This window comes from Danaus plexippus (assembly GCF_018135715.1).
Source record: "Danaus plexippus chromosome 16 unlocalized genomic scaffold, MEX_DaPlex mxdp_23, whole genome shotgun sequence".
Taxonomy (NCBI): domain Eukaryota; kingdom Metazoa; phylum Arthropoda; class Insecta; order Lepidoptera; family Nymphalidae; genus Danaus; species Danaus plexippus.
In genome coordinates, this window is record NW_026869851.1 from 1,851,062 (window position 1) to 1,867,313 (window position 16,252).

Consider the following 16,252-nt stretch of genomic DNA (forward strand, 5'->3'; position numbering starts at 1 on the left):
AATAATTTTTAAATTTAATCAAAGATAATTATCATAATATAAGGCATAGATGCTCACATCTATCGCAGATAGAGTTAAATGAAAAATAAACGAATATTTTATTATAAAACAAATCATAAATTCGGGTCCATAGACATTAAGTCAAATGCTTTGGTCCACTAGCAGTTTACTCAATGTTTTTAAAACGAAGTAAATGATGGCAATTTAGCACGAGACGGAAAAATATCCTCACATAGCTCCCCTGTCCGGAGTGGACCACTGGCTAAAGTTTGAAAGAATTTTAAATTAGTTTCAAACTGATTATAATCCATAAATCGAAGGTCATTTATTACATAAACCTTCATCTTCTAATCTTGACGGAGACATGACAGATAATAAACAATTTTTTATCTGTGTTGCATTTTTTTTTATATCATACAAAGAATGTGGACAAGATTTAATTTATTTCATTTATATCTTAATATTATTCAAAGTAAACCGGTGTAATTAGAAAATACGATGTAAGTATAATACGGAAACACGTAAATCAGGCTTAAACACATAAAGCTTACGGCATGTCAGCGGATTTAGCGCACTACCTTTGTTGCATTTATTTATACAGCGTCCATGCTACACTTTGCTATTTCAAAACATTCAGAAAAAAAATATACTTTCAACATTCACTTACATGAGTAATAGTTACAAGAATTACTCCTCAGTATTTAGTCTTTATATTTATTTTTATGATCTCTTAGTCTTTTAACATTTTATGTTAGTTCTAACTCAACAAGCAGATAGTTCTTTAACTCGGTTCGAATTTTGATATTTTTTTTTATGCTATGGCTTCATTCGTAATGGCATCGTGGAATATTTTGACAATGTCAATCAATGTTTTTATTTGTTTGACGAATTATAATCGACAGAAGATTTATAGGTTTCATAACAAAAAGTAGGGATATGTTAAATTCTTACGACAATACGTCATGATTCTGATGTAGGTCATCTTTATCAGGCAACTGCGAGGTTTTGTACGTTTTAGTAAGAGAAATTACAATATGCTGTGGATACATTTCTTTGATTTTGCATAAGAATAAGAAATCTATAATAAAAACTAATGAAGAATGAATGAATGAATTATCCAATAAAAACAAACTGCGGTGTTTTGTTACTAATAATAAAAGGTACATAAATTTAAATTGTTATTAATTAACCTTAATTTTCCGCACTTAAAAACGTTATTCATCTTATTATGAAATAAATGTCACATACATTTAAACTGTGATTTATCTCGTTGTATTTTTAATTACTAAACGTTAAAAACTTAACGGGAAGTGTAATAGATATATTCTATATCTGCTAAAAAGATGCAAAGGATTAAATAAAAAAAAATTGACTTAAAAATCATGTACATTATTCATAGTGTTGCCCAAATGCAAGAACAAGACGAGACTTGGCCAGTCTTGGTCTTGGTCTTGCATCGCTACACCTGGTCTTGGTCTTGATATTGCACTCCCAGTCTTGGTTTTGGTCTTGGTCTTGCAGCAAGAGAATAGCAAGTCTTTACAAGCAATTACCTATAAGCTTGTCGCTATTTATTAAACGTTACTTTAGATATTAGAACAACGCAATAAAGTAGGTACATTTTGAGCTTGTATTAACATAGATATGGTACAGCCCCACCAAATTAATAAATGTCCAAACATTTCCTAAGAAATTCAAAAAATCAACTGACACCGGTGTTTGAACCCATGAGCTAAGCTTTCAGATTAGATTACGCATAGTCTAAATAGTTACTTTTTCGTTTTTATTATTCCGATACTTCAATTAAGTGTCATATTTGCTATAATTTATATTTAATGTATTATTTACTTATTCAGATTCCTTCTTCACCTAAAACGCACTGATAGTCATTTATATTATATCAATACTTTACGTCTTCCTACATATTTTCTGCCTTTTGTCTTCTTCCAAATTCTATGTACTAGTACTTTCTTAAAGTTTTGTTTGTTTTCTGTGTGTCCATTTTTGTATTATATAGGATAAGTATATAATTTAAATTAAACCTGTCCGGTCCACTGACTCTGGGGTTTCCTCCTCGAGTTATAATTAAACAGTTCTCTCACATATTATTATATTCAGGATCCTAAACAGTACATAATTCTTATTGCACGCTTTCTATATTATTCGAGTCCCTAAGCGTATACCCCGAACTTCTATATTTGCACCCTGAAACGACACTTAGGCCTAAATGAAACAAGCGAGAGTCTAGCAGGTTTAGTCTTGCAAAAATGCAAGAACAAGACCAAGACCGATTTTGGCCAGCACTAATTATTCAAATAACAACTTTTTTTTCTAAACCTCTTTGATGGTTAAATGCAATCACTAATAAAGCCATATTGCATACAACACAAACAGTGTATTAAACCACAAAATGCAATTAAGATAGACCATTTTAGTGAGTATCATAAAATGTGAATACTTCATTAATCTGTCATTAGGAAGATTAGGTTATTACTCAGACTCACATAAAATTATGATGAGTTTGTTTAAGAGTATTTCGCTGCGAAACTTCACCGGCTAATGTTATAGAGCATAAAGGAAATAATTGAGCAATGTATTACATATGAATGAAATTATGACAATTTTATGTTTAACAAAACAGTTACATATTATGTATTAAATAATCGTCTAGTTTGATGTGTTTTTAAATATATTAAGATTATTTGTACAGATTCCTTTGCACATTGAATGGAGGATAGAAAAAAGGATAAATTGCTATTAATTAGACTCAGGGTAACAAAAAGAAAACTTTATATTTCTTTTTATTTACTACGAAAATGTATAGATTAAATTATTATTGAATTTTTGTTAAGTTTTTACACATAGGTAAGTCTCGTAAATATATATATGTATATATATGACTAAAATTATACAGTCATAAATTAACCCATCTGAATGAAGTGTATAAAATGTAATAGTGACAATTATTTCGTAATTTTATATGGATTTAAAAATAAAACATACAAAAGTTTTATTTGTCTCGATTTAAGATGAATCTATAACAATTAGTTCGTTTCGTTTATAGCATTTTTGGTATACGACACCTCAGGTAAGCTCATTTTAAAGTCCAACTCAAATTGGAGTAAAGCTTACTAGTTACTAGCATCCAGTGTCGAGGTCCTGCATCATTATATAAAACGTGTTTTTGCACACGAAATTATTTATAGCCAAATTGCAAGTTGTGTCTTAACATGACGAACACAAACTTTTTTGTTCATCGTTAATTTTTTTTCTATATATTTTTTAAAACCATACTATATGGTCTTTGAAAGATTTACTCAAAGATAAAAGAAATATACATAAAATAAGTCTCGTTTCTTTTTAACGCTGTTTAAAAATGTTAAATTATGTGCAAGTAAAATTAAATTACCATAATAATTACTATATCTGAAATCGAGTGAAACGTCAAGAGACGTCATACTTATTAGTGCTATTATTTGCGATTAACGAGCTAGTAATAATGTTATTAGTGTTGGTGTTAGAACATTACGCATGTCTTATTCAACCCGGATACATGGCGATTGTATCTACAAGCTTTATCGTATGAGATTACATAAGTTGCTTAAGTTAATGCCTTTGACATTTCGTTCTGGAAATTTCCCTAGTTTATTATAGTGTCGTAATTTTAAATAGAAAGTACGACCGAAATTGCAATTGGCGACGTAAAACTATTTAAGACCTCAATTTAAGTTATTTCCTAAAATGAATGTTCCTGTTAGCCCGGATAAAGATGGCGTCGTTTCTTGTGCAAGGCTTTGTTCCTGATGCGGTAAGGTTTTATTGTCGCGGGAAAGTCAATTTGGGCTTCGTCTAAGTCACAGCGTCATATTGTATTCATGGTGGTCTATTGCGAATAGTTTCTGTGGAATACAACAGTATTATTTTAAGAAGAACTAGCATGTGAAATAACCTTAAAAATATAAATATCTGAGTTGAGTATTTATTTACTTATACAATTCTTGTTTGAATACACTAAAGGAATTTTAGGATGCTAACTCATACGTTATTTTTAAAGTAAATCAGGTAACAAATCTATCATTACATGACGTTAATGGACCTATAGTTTATTGTAATGGCGTGTACACAATGAGCACCAGTGAGTATTGTCACTCTTGTTGCATACTGCTCAATGCGTCATTATTAAGATTTCAACAATATTCTGTTACAAAGTTATTTTTACTTCAGTATTTGTTATGATGGCCAACGATAAAATATTACACAATAATTGTTTATTCTATAATCTTTAAATTAATGTCATTGATATACATTTGGCATACCAGAGTTTGGCGGTATTTTAAGAAAGACAGAGTAATTACTTGCTAGGTAATACACAAATGGTGTTGTACTAATAAAAAAGTGTCGGATAGAATTTTGACAATTTACAAGAAAAAATTATTACGAATTTTCAATGAGATTTAGCCGTTTATGAAAAAATATATCTTTAGACTGTTAATTGTTATAATTGGAGATTTTTCAAAGAACATAACATGGCTTTAGGTCGAGATACGAGCTGAGACTGATTCTCGAACGGCTCAAGCTATTCTTTGGAACAGACACAAACGTTTCAATCCGATCTATTGAAAAATGAAATGACACTCGGTTCAAGAGCATATATTATATATAAAGATTCGATATTATAGTTTTGTGATCTTTGAGCTAACAGTGAAATAGATACTAATACCGTACGTGTTCAATAAATCATAATTATGTACATAGTATTTTTATCAATATTTCATGTAATAAAAATATTTGGTTTCAATTTTATACAATTTTGTACTACATACCTACGTGGCTTGATATAATTTGGTCAGTTGAAGGAACTCATTACAAAACAATGACTCAAAATCGTTATATCGCTCTCTACGACAGATAACTAAGGAATAGTTAATGTTGGTTATTAAAAAGTACTTTTATACTCTGTAAAGTTTGTGTTTAGTTTGAATAATTATTTCAATTACCTACTTCTTGCATATTTTTAATTTATCAGATGTTGCCAGTTAAGTAATATTATTATTATATTTTTTTTTATTAGAAAGGTGGCAAACGTGCAGACGGCCTTTTGATGGGCAGTAGTCACCGTCGCCCATAGACATCAGCAACATAACTCAACTTATCTTATGTTGCGGATGCCTTTCTAACCTCGGTTGTTGAGGAAGAGGGAGGGGTGGGCATTAGGAAATGGCAGGAAAGGGCGGGAACAGGGAAATCGCTATCGGCTCTCTCTTTTATCGGACGAAATTCAGGCATTAAAGACTAAATTTTCGAATCAATGACACAACTGTCTATATTTAAATGATTATGCACTCTACATTATAGAAAAAAAAAATAAAGTACATGTTATGTTTTTTAAATTTAACAAATTTATAGCTTTAATAATAACTGATAAGGACTATTTACATTTAAAAGTTAAAATACCTTATTATTATTTTTTTTTAATAAACATATAGACAAGAGGTTTGATTAATATTTTGAAAAAAAAACCTTTATCTATCATAACATTCAGTAGACTGTAATGTCAAGGAAGAACTGACCTTTCCGAGGGCCGTCGGATCGCTCCAACGAACAATTGTTGACAAATTGCCTACTAAAAATATTCTCCACTTCCGCACCACGTTATAATTCCGGCACAATAAGCCATTCAAACAATAAAACTGGGTTACGCTCGAGTTTTAGTTGCGATACAAACTGAAAAACAAATTTTACGATATCCGAATTTGATTGTCAGTTAATAATAAATTATTATTAAAATATAGATTAATTTAAGCTTGTTGGTTATTATCGTTTTACGGAATTTTATATGAATTTAACATTATTACCTAAAATTATTACCTGTTTTTCTAAGACTAGATACGAAATTAGACTCATTGCAGACGAAAGGTAATTTTCATATGATTTATCGATTGTATTATAGTTTTTGTAAATATATTTATGTTGTATGAAAATAAATCTATCACGTTATGTTTTAAAAAGTTTTTGTTTCGACCGCAAACTAGATTTGAATATGGAATGCTGACATTGTGATTTCTGGTAATGCATTATATGGCTTGGGTTAATTTCCTCGGAGAGTTAAATAATGTTACCGCTGTTAGGTTTGGCTAGTTTTGGACAAATTTCATCTTTAATTTAAAGATATACATACTTTTCAAACATGTATCACATCCATATTAAAAGCTTTTTTATCATGTGGAATAAAATATACATCTGTGGTGGGCGGGTTTTTGTTCAATCTGTGATTTGCAAAAGAAACTCATTAAAAAAAAAAAAGGAATTAAGTTATTGGGGTCGTATCTATTCACATTCTTGGTCATGTGGGACTACAAAGGCAAGATCTCCAATTAATTTCAAGTGTAGTCTGAATTACGGATAAGCGCCATATTGGATAGACATTTTTGCATGCCCTACATTCATAATGAGAATATTTTCGACACAAATTCACACGAGTATAATTTTACATATTTAATTCTGTGTTCACTAGATTACATTTATTTTTTGTAGGATTTCTAAATTCATACAACTTTGTACGGTCAATTAAACAACTTTTCAAAAATTATTATAATGTTAGCGGATCCACCGGCTACATTGATTACAGAGGCTCGGACCGGGTAAAAAAATCAATACAAATCCGGTCGTCCGACTTCATATGTACGTACAAATACAACAGAACTTGCAACAAAAAGCTGTGTGTACAATATATTACGTCGCATATTAAACAATTATTTGTATTTCGCACAAAATCATGGAATACTGTCAACAAAATTAAGAATTACACGGTGAGTAGATGCGTTTAAAATGAGAGAAAAAATGCAATGATCACATATAATGTGTAAATACCGACTAATAGCTGTTGCATTGTAATTACGTGTTGAATGTAGTTTGCTTCACTGACATGTCTATGACCATTGTGTCTGTAAACTTGCACAAACTGGTCCGTGATTCACATTAAATGGACGTTTTTATTGTATTAATATAAAAATATGTTTCACTTCTGTTAACAACGGATGTAGCAATATAAAAATTGCAACGTCTTAAAATACACAAACATTTTTTCATAATTTCAGAACTGTTTTAAATGTAGATATCGTTATGAGAATAAAATCGCATACATTACATCACCAATTAATATGTATTGTTAGTAAACTTGCACATGCATGGGAAAAGAGAAATGCGTTAGGAAAAATTTAATTAGTATATCGATTTGGATATATCCAAGAAGAAAAACTTGATTATAGAAACATTTAAAAACACGCATGATCCCAAAACTGAAATGTCAGATATTTTTATATTTCGGAGCAAAAAAAATTAAGATGGCGACGTCGGCAATGGGTGAAGTGTGCTCCACACGAGAGGGCGAATCCACTCGAGTTCAGAGGCACCTGAGTATATCCAGGGCTTTGTACTGTGGAGGTTTTTCATTGTTTAAACATCAAGGTTGCCGCTTATGCTGGAATAACACCGCCTTCGAATGAAGTGTCGATTTTTTTTTTGAGCGATTAAATTTTAAAACTACCACGTTTCTAAATACAACGGCTATGTCTATATCTAGAGAATTTTAAGTATCGTAAAGAGAGAGTCTAACTTTCATAAGTCGAACCTCTTTAATGTCATTATCATTTTAGTGCTTGTTACTCATTTCTGTGGTGTTAGAAATATTGTTTTGTATTCCGTAAGAAAAATGTCGGTTATAATTCATATTGAAATTGATCAATTTATTTCTACAACAAAATACATATATTTATTGTTATCTCTTAATATCGGAAATAACGTTTTAAGAATTTATTTATATTTAATTATAATTTTTTTTTGCTTTTTAATGAGGATATGTTACTTGTTATATATATAAAAAAAAATATTTTTGATTTTTCCCTCAATCCCAATACAATTCAATATATTGTACATTGAGTATAAATCATTATTTCACAATTTATAATCTATGGACAATTCAAATTACGACTTAATTTTTTCTTTACCGATGACTAAGACTCTACTTTATCTATGGTAAATGAATAGGTATAAGGTCCATTTACTCAATTTTCATTCTCAATTCGTTGCACGGACCTAACAGCGCGTTGCGGAATTAAACCGTATCACACGTCACCAAACAATGGACCATAAAATGTACGTTCCATGTGATGTTTTTTAAACATAGAATTTTCATGGAATAATGGAATACATCTTAACGAAAAAGGTTAATTCAAAAAGTTTTAATGTGAAACTATCGAACAAACTTTCTTGTAATGAAAACGGTTTGAACAAATTAAATGCCTTATAAATCTATGTCATATTTTATGTCCAGATATAAAACTTTTTGGGATAAGTTGGAGTTCAGTGTTATAGATTATTTGAAATTTGAAATATCGTCGTAATACGTAATAAATGTTATAGGATATTCATTCTTTTCTGCAGATCTTATTTAAAAATTATTTGTACGTATTGTGTCCCAATTATATTTTTATAATAAATATATTTAAATGTAAAATATTTAAATTATACAAAAAAAAAACATACTTCCTGCTTGTAAATGTTTGTGAAATTGAGAAATTTTAAGTTTACGTAAATTTAAGTGTTATTGAAAAACAAACGTCAGGAACGTATCGTTGGATTCTTTAAAATGTATGCTGAAATAAATTTTAGGAGTTAAGAAAATTTAAGTTTCCATCCAAGTTTGGAAACTTAGCTGAACTCCAAACAGTTCTGTCCTATCAAAGGCCTTACCCGTATAACAAAATTGGCGAAATTTTCTTGTGTTTTATTTTAAGGCTTTGCCGCTTTTAGCCTCGTTTACATATTATACTATGAAATGCGGTATCATATTTTTGTTCATAATAAAATTGTATCTAGTAAACAATATAAAGAAAAAAAAAGCAATAAAAATTTATATCCAAATGATTCACATTTACAACTCTTCGGTAAATAATATATATAAGATCAGGTAGAAGAAGACGAAACGTCATATAATTTTTTTTTAGGTTGGCATCAAATCATTACGGTCTGACAACTTAAAAAATTAAACCAAGTTCACATGCGATCTATCAATCACCAACAGAATCGACTGGGTTTGACATGTTATCGGATTTCACCATAAGAATAAATTGGAATTTAAAAAAAAAACATATTCTACATATCGATAAAATCTCGTTTATTTATCAATAAAGGGTCTAATTTCGTAAGAGTCATAACATATTTTAGGATAATTACAAAATGACCCCGTCATTAAGAAGAGATTTCAAAGGTAGATTGCCCTATCAATATTTAAGTGATGTTCCTTAACAATATTGAGCTGACGGCTACAGGATCCTACAGATGTTTATGGAGCTTAAAAAAAAAGGAATTATGTTTGAAATTAACTTTATCACATGATTTTTATTTATATGTATATGTAATATTAAGTACGAATGTACGTAAAATCGACATTTCATTCGGTATTCGGAAACAGGGTCACATTCATATTCATTGGTTTGCTGTCGTGCAATTTGCATGACTCCGTTGCTTTGTAGGATATATGACAGATCGAAATATTAAAAATGTACGTCATACCTGAGGTCAATATACTAAGAACGTCGCTTGATTCGTTAACAAATAAATATCAACACTTATATACGAAATAAAACAATGTGAAGTTCTAATTAAGAAAACATACATAATACATGTGTTATTTCATATATTATTATAGTACAACTTCAGTAAGTTATAGAATTATTGAAAAACATATCACATCAGGGAGGTCGTTGACAACATCCAATTACTCTGATTTGGAAACTCGTAAAAGTATTGCCAGAATAAGCGAGTCAATTGGCCGTATTTAATTAAAACTTTTCCGTTTGCAATAGATACACATGAGGACGTAACTCACGAATAAAACCATCACACGTGTAAAATATAAAACATGTGTTGTGCATAATGTTTTTAAATACCTCAAACCGCAGTATGCTGTGGCTTGCTAAGCAATGACTCTATTCTGAAAATCAACAATCACGTTCGACAATCAACGACGTTGAGTTACGTAGGTATATTAATTTTAATAATATAATGTTAATTTTATATATATATATATATTTATAATCCTTTAAATATGAATTCTATTTGTTACAAATACGAATAATATGATGATGAAAACAATGTAACAATTTTGTACTAAAATTTATGTTAAAGTTGCAAAGAGACAAAAAGTTACACTTCTAAAATTCCGAGTTTTTACTGTCTCGGGTAAATCATCCCTCGGCGGAGACGGTTCGGCATTCAAATTTAAAGTTGACGTTGCTCATCCCAGTATTAGTGAGGATTAAAGCGAAGTTTATCTTACGGTATTCAAGAACTAAGCAAAAATTACAACCGAAATTTAGTAGTTCGCCTTAGCGATTGTCCTGTCTTTTATTGCACGGAAATTTCATTTTACCCTATAATATATGTAAAAAGAAACAAAGCAAGAATGATATGTCATACAATGAGGCTATAATATAATATGTTGAAAAATATATGTAAATTACTATATAACAATTATTTTGTATGTGTTCGTAAATAGGACTGAAAGATGCGGTTTTTTTTTATTATTATGTAAGTATAAAACATGTCTTATAATTTTAATTAAAATAAAAAAAATCATCAAAAAGTTCATCCGAAAACCCTTGAAGTCTCACTGAACCTAATACAGTTGTGACTATTTTATGGTTTGTAAGAACTCAACACTATATTATAAAGATTTGAGACATACTAGACTGTAATTTAAAGTCTATCTGTTTTAACTACAAGTTCCTATTATCACACTACATACGATAATCTAATTTAATGCCATGATTTTTTAAGATTTATGTTTGGAAAACTCGAAACGCACCGTATGTAGTGTAACAATGCGAACTTGAGGTAAGAAAACGAATCATTCAAATTGACTTGATTACAGTTGTGAAATCATTTCCATAAGCAGAAACTGTTTGAAACGCTGCATAAAAACATCCGCATATACTTATATCTCATGTATTTTTGAAACAAAAGAGTTTGGAAAAACAATAGCCATTGGATATACAATTGCTTTTTATAAATTTAATTTATGTGTGCAAAGGGTCTATTTGTAAATCGTATAAAATTTATTTATGCTTGTAATAAATTTATGAGGTCTGCTTAAATTTTGCCTTTACCTTAATTTATCACCTAAGCTTTTGTAAATGTACATATTATTGGGATATTATATTCGATATACATCAATGAAAGTGAATCCTAACCTCTTTGTTTCGTACAAATTTCAAATCTTGATATCTTACCACTGTTTTTTTTTTTGCCGACAGAATAAAGCAAGACTATTTTATAATTAACAATCGACATGTTAAAACGAACTTTCGAATAGAATATTATTTGGCATCTTTAAAATCGTGTACATTAATTCACATATGTATTATTTTTTAACATAATTTACATTTAATGAGATGTAAGACTCTCGCGAGTTTTATTCATTTAAATGAAACTAATATTTTTCGGATATAATACGCGTGATTTTTTTTTTATAAAACACTACATACTCCCGACGTTTCGGTCCCTTTGATCACGGTGATCACGGTTGCTGTAGTATATCCGAAGAATATTAGTTTCAAAATTTACATTTATTTAATTAGAACTACTTGATTGACTTTGTCAAAGTAAACGTTTTAAAACGGTAACCGCTGTCATAAGGAACACGCGAATTGAATTACAAAAAAAAAAAAAACAGATTGAGTGAATGAAATGATCACCTACATTCTGCCTTGTAGTCTAATTATCAATGCTTTCGAAACGAAGCTCGTTGTCGTACGCTAATTAGTCGTGTATGAAGTTGAGATTTATTGTCAGCGTTGCGCAAGGTTGCAATTAAAACGAAAGAATTGTACACGTTGCTGGTTTATACATTGACACATAAATAGAACTTTGTTGAGGCCATTGCAGTGTTTTATGTTTTATAGTTGTCAATTAAAATCACTAACAATGGGACATAATACATGTGAAACTAGAACTATTTAATTTTTAGTTAAAACGAAGCCGGTTTGATGTTATGGCAACATTCTGTGATTGACTCAATAGAATTAATTGGTTCATTTGTAATGAGACGCATATACTGCGTATGTCCATATGATTCTCTTTATGTATAGATAGGTACCTATTTATCATCATACAAGGAATGTGTATTCAATTGCTTGCCTCTATCTGTCTCAATCGAGGGTATTTTCTACGAGTGAAATTGCATTCACTCTGCTGAGGCTTCACTATATAATTTAAAATATTGTGAATTGTGACTTACATTATAGGCGAAAATCGATTGGTTTATTGAAAATTTACATAAAACCTAGTAAATACTACATAGTGTTTACGTGCGTATAAACATATACTTATATATTTTTTTTATTAAAATGTATACATTTATATTTCTATCGAAATTTAAATATTCAATATATTTAAAATGACACTTTTTCAAAATGAATTTAAAAAAATTATTACTGTTTTATTACAATTTCGTATAAAAAAAATCAAGTTGGTAACCATATGTAGTGCGAGGAATAGAAATAAAATTGAATTTTCTATTATAAAAGCCCATTGCGGGAAAGATAGAAGCCTTTTCTAAATATTTAACAAACTAGGTGCTGATCATTTATTTAACCGAAGTAAATCTCTGACAATCTTAAAATTTATAAAGGACCAAATAACCCGTCCATTTATCAAAGTGGTTTCCGAAGACAAATATTTATTTTATTAAAATTTTTGCGAATAGAAACCGTATTTTTTAAAGTTTTTTTTTCTATATCAATAAATTATTTCTTTTTTATGTATCGCTGGCGTTCTCGTGTAACGTTGTGATAATTTCAATTGAATGTCTCACGTGAATATAATAAAAATATAATTGTCTCATTTCAGTTGATTGTGAAGCTCCGACTCTGCTGAACTAGACTTGAAAGTTGAGATAAATAATACATGAGGGACGGGTTAAGGTCATTTAAGGCTGGGACTTGAGTTTTATGTATTTTTTTGTAGGTCTGTCTGTATAATGTAGGATCTCGAGATGCGTTATGAATATGCACACAGAATAATTTTGCATGTAGTAAAATTGAGACGTAGATGATGCTGCTACCGAATGTAGTTTTATTGTGAAATAAAGAAATGCTAGGTTACTAATCTCAATATTTCTCATCCTATGTTTTGGATGTTTTTATTACGAAACACCGTATTAATTTGGTTTTATTTCGAACTGACTTTTTTTAAGTTTGCACTTTGATTGTAGGTTATCACTCTCTATGTCGATTAATGTGTTTTAATGATAAAAATATTATATTTTACGAATATCTCATAAACTAATATTAGAAATATAAATCATGTTTTAGCGAGTTATCTACATCTATAATTAGATCACCCTCATCTCAGACGGATTTAAATTACCTATCGATTTAACTGGCTTGAGATAAATATTAAGTGAGGAAAAATGATGCCTGTATTTAGTAACTAGTTACATTTAGGAAATATACCAAGTCATTATATCGAAGGAATAATAATATTCTACGTCTTATCTAATCTGCTTGGTTCTGAGAAGTCACTTGTTAATTACTGCGGTTTTAAGTAATAATTTATTTTGCTGACGTTACTCTTGAATTATAATTATTATAAAAAAATTATTTATGAACGTAAATTTGTTATTCAAATTCGAATAATAATATCATAATTTTTGTTTTACGTCGTTAAATATTATTAAGGTTATCATGCTTTTTTTTACATTCAGGGTTAAAGAGGTTTGCAGTTTTTTCGACTGGCAATATTATCTGAATTCGAAGTGAGTGTGAAATTTGTGCATTATATTGAATACAACATAAAATTATACGATACACGAGTATAATAGTATGTTTACTTGTTTAACTTAATATAACTTTAGCATATTTGCGTCATAGCTTCCTTCTCTAAAGATATATACAGAAATATGAAGCAAATCTTAATACATGATGATGCGTGGGTAATGTGGATTGAATCAATTCCTGTCCAGTTCTTGGAATGGAACTGATTTTAGAAATTGTAATTAAATATGAAAAATCTACACGTGTGTATGTTTGTCTTTTATAACAAAATTGAAGTGTCTTTTAGAAATTTTTATATTAAAAGCTTTTCACTGAATTGATCCTATATATGATAACTGCATTAGAATGAAATCTTTTGTATTTTTTGTCTATCTGTCTGCTTGTTCTGGCTAACGTCTAGAACAGCTGAACCGATTTTGGCGGTGATTGTACAAGCAGGTGATGAAATAAGGAGTAACTAAGGGTTCGTTTTAACCGACTTCGAATAGGAGGACTTCAAAAAAAAACTATTTTCAAACTTATTTTTCTGATTGAAGGGATATTTTCTTGGAGTAGTTCCGTTCTTGCTGAGGATCAGATGAAGAGATTGACTTGAAAAATGAAAGAAAGTCAGGCCAAAGCTAGATATCATCAAAACCTCAAGTAGACGTAATCATGTAGATTTAATTAACTTTTTTTTTGTTTTAAATTTACGTTTGTGCAAAGTTTCAAACATTCAGTCACTTTAAATTTATCTTAAGATACATTCAATCATAATAGCCATATTTTCTCTTTAGTTAGTTTACTTTGATATTAAAAATATAAGTACTTAGATTTCATTCATTAAGAAAAAGAATAGCAACGACTCATACATTGTGTATCAACTTAGTGTAAGTAAAAATTCATTTTGGCTTTATTATATCATTAGGAAAAGAAATAATGCTTATTAACATTCATTATTATATTATGTAAATCTTTTTGAACAGTTTTTTTTTTATATAACAACACTATTACATGGCAAAGAAAATCGTATTAAAACTTTTTACGCCAAGAAAAAGCATATCTTTACGAATAGAGTATGTCCTTCGACTTTCTATATGTGTAATCCTAATAATGTAAACATAATTCCCCTTTTTGTTATGTAGCATTGTGAAAAAAAGTTAAGAATTATTATTATTATTACATTAAAGCAACAGAATAATGAGATAAAGCTATTGTTTTTATATCTATCTAAATATATATATATATTAATTGTTATGTAATAAACAGACAATATAAAATCGATATCTCGATTATAATGAATCGAGACAATAAACGTTCATGAAATAACTTATCAGTGTTCGTTTTATAAAACGATTTAGTTCAGTCGATATCATTATGACATTTATAAAGGAATGATCATTATAGATTTTATAATCGGTCACATATTACGAAATCGGTTAAATCTATTCCAACGTCGCCTTTCCGTTGTTAAAAATAAACATGAATATCAAATTTTACGCTCACTGTCCACGTTTTCTGAGCCGTTAAACAACACCGATGAATAATCAATGGATTCTGTGTTGGTACGTTTATTGAGCGAGAAATATCAATGTAATTTGTTTAACAATGTATACTCGATTGTATTTAAAATACGGATGTTCTGGAGTTATAACAGTATTGGGATGATATGATTATTGTTTAACATAGTTTGTTTTTATTATTCAGCTTAACGTGGATTTATTGATGTTTATTTTTATATCTAACAAGCAAATTAGTTTGTAATCTAAGGAAAAAGTAAAGGTTTACTTAAGGAGCTTCAGTGATCAGACCCTTGATACTTCAGAACTTGGTTCAGGGATCTGTCCAAGCCCTCTCATATCTGCTCTATATCTGGTGATTATATTTATAATCTGTTACAATCTCAAGACAAGGATCCGGGCTATCTAACTCAACCAACGTAACCAGTCGCAACCAGGTAGCCCTCTGACCCTGAACCAATTCAATTTAAACGCTTCCTTACTATTGTGAAGGTTGAAATGGATTGATTAATAACTTTATTATATACCCGTTGTCTGTACTAAATGTGTCTCAAGACTTATATTATCTGTGAAACAAGTTTGAATTTAATCGATAATCTGTTAAATGGCAATGAACGGATGTGATTTAAACTCAAATGTGGATTCGTGTTTATAATTATTGCTACTTATTATATTTCCTCGTGTTATTGTTAGACGGAAATAACTTTGATAAAACTATGAACATTAATTATAATGTGATGTTATTTATGTAGGTATTATATAAAGTATGGTAAATAATAATCTTAGTGACATTATCCGAGTAGTTAGCTTTTTAATTTCAAAATAAATGTCAAAAGTCAATTGATGGAAGTTTGTTACTCACATAGACGTTTATTTGGTATCCACGACCACAGAGTAAATATAACGCTAGTTAAAAAA

At 29.5% G+C, this 16,252-nt stretch overlaps 1 protein-coding gene across 10 annotated transcripts in view; it reads right to left on the reverse strand.

Moving 5' to 3' along the window:
* The window catches only part of LOC116771692 (potassium/sodium hyperpolarization-activated cyclic nucleotide-gated channel 2), a 109,720-nt gene that overhangs the window by 8,393 nt on the left and 85,075 nt on the right, over positions 1-16,252 (reverse strand). The window lies entirely within an intron of this gene.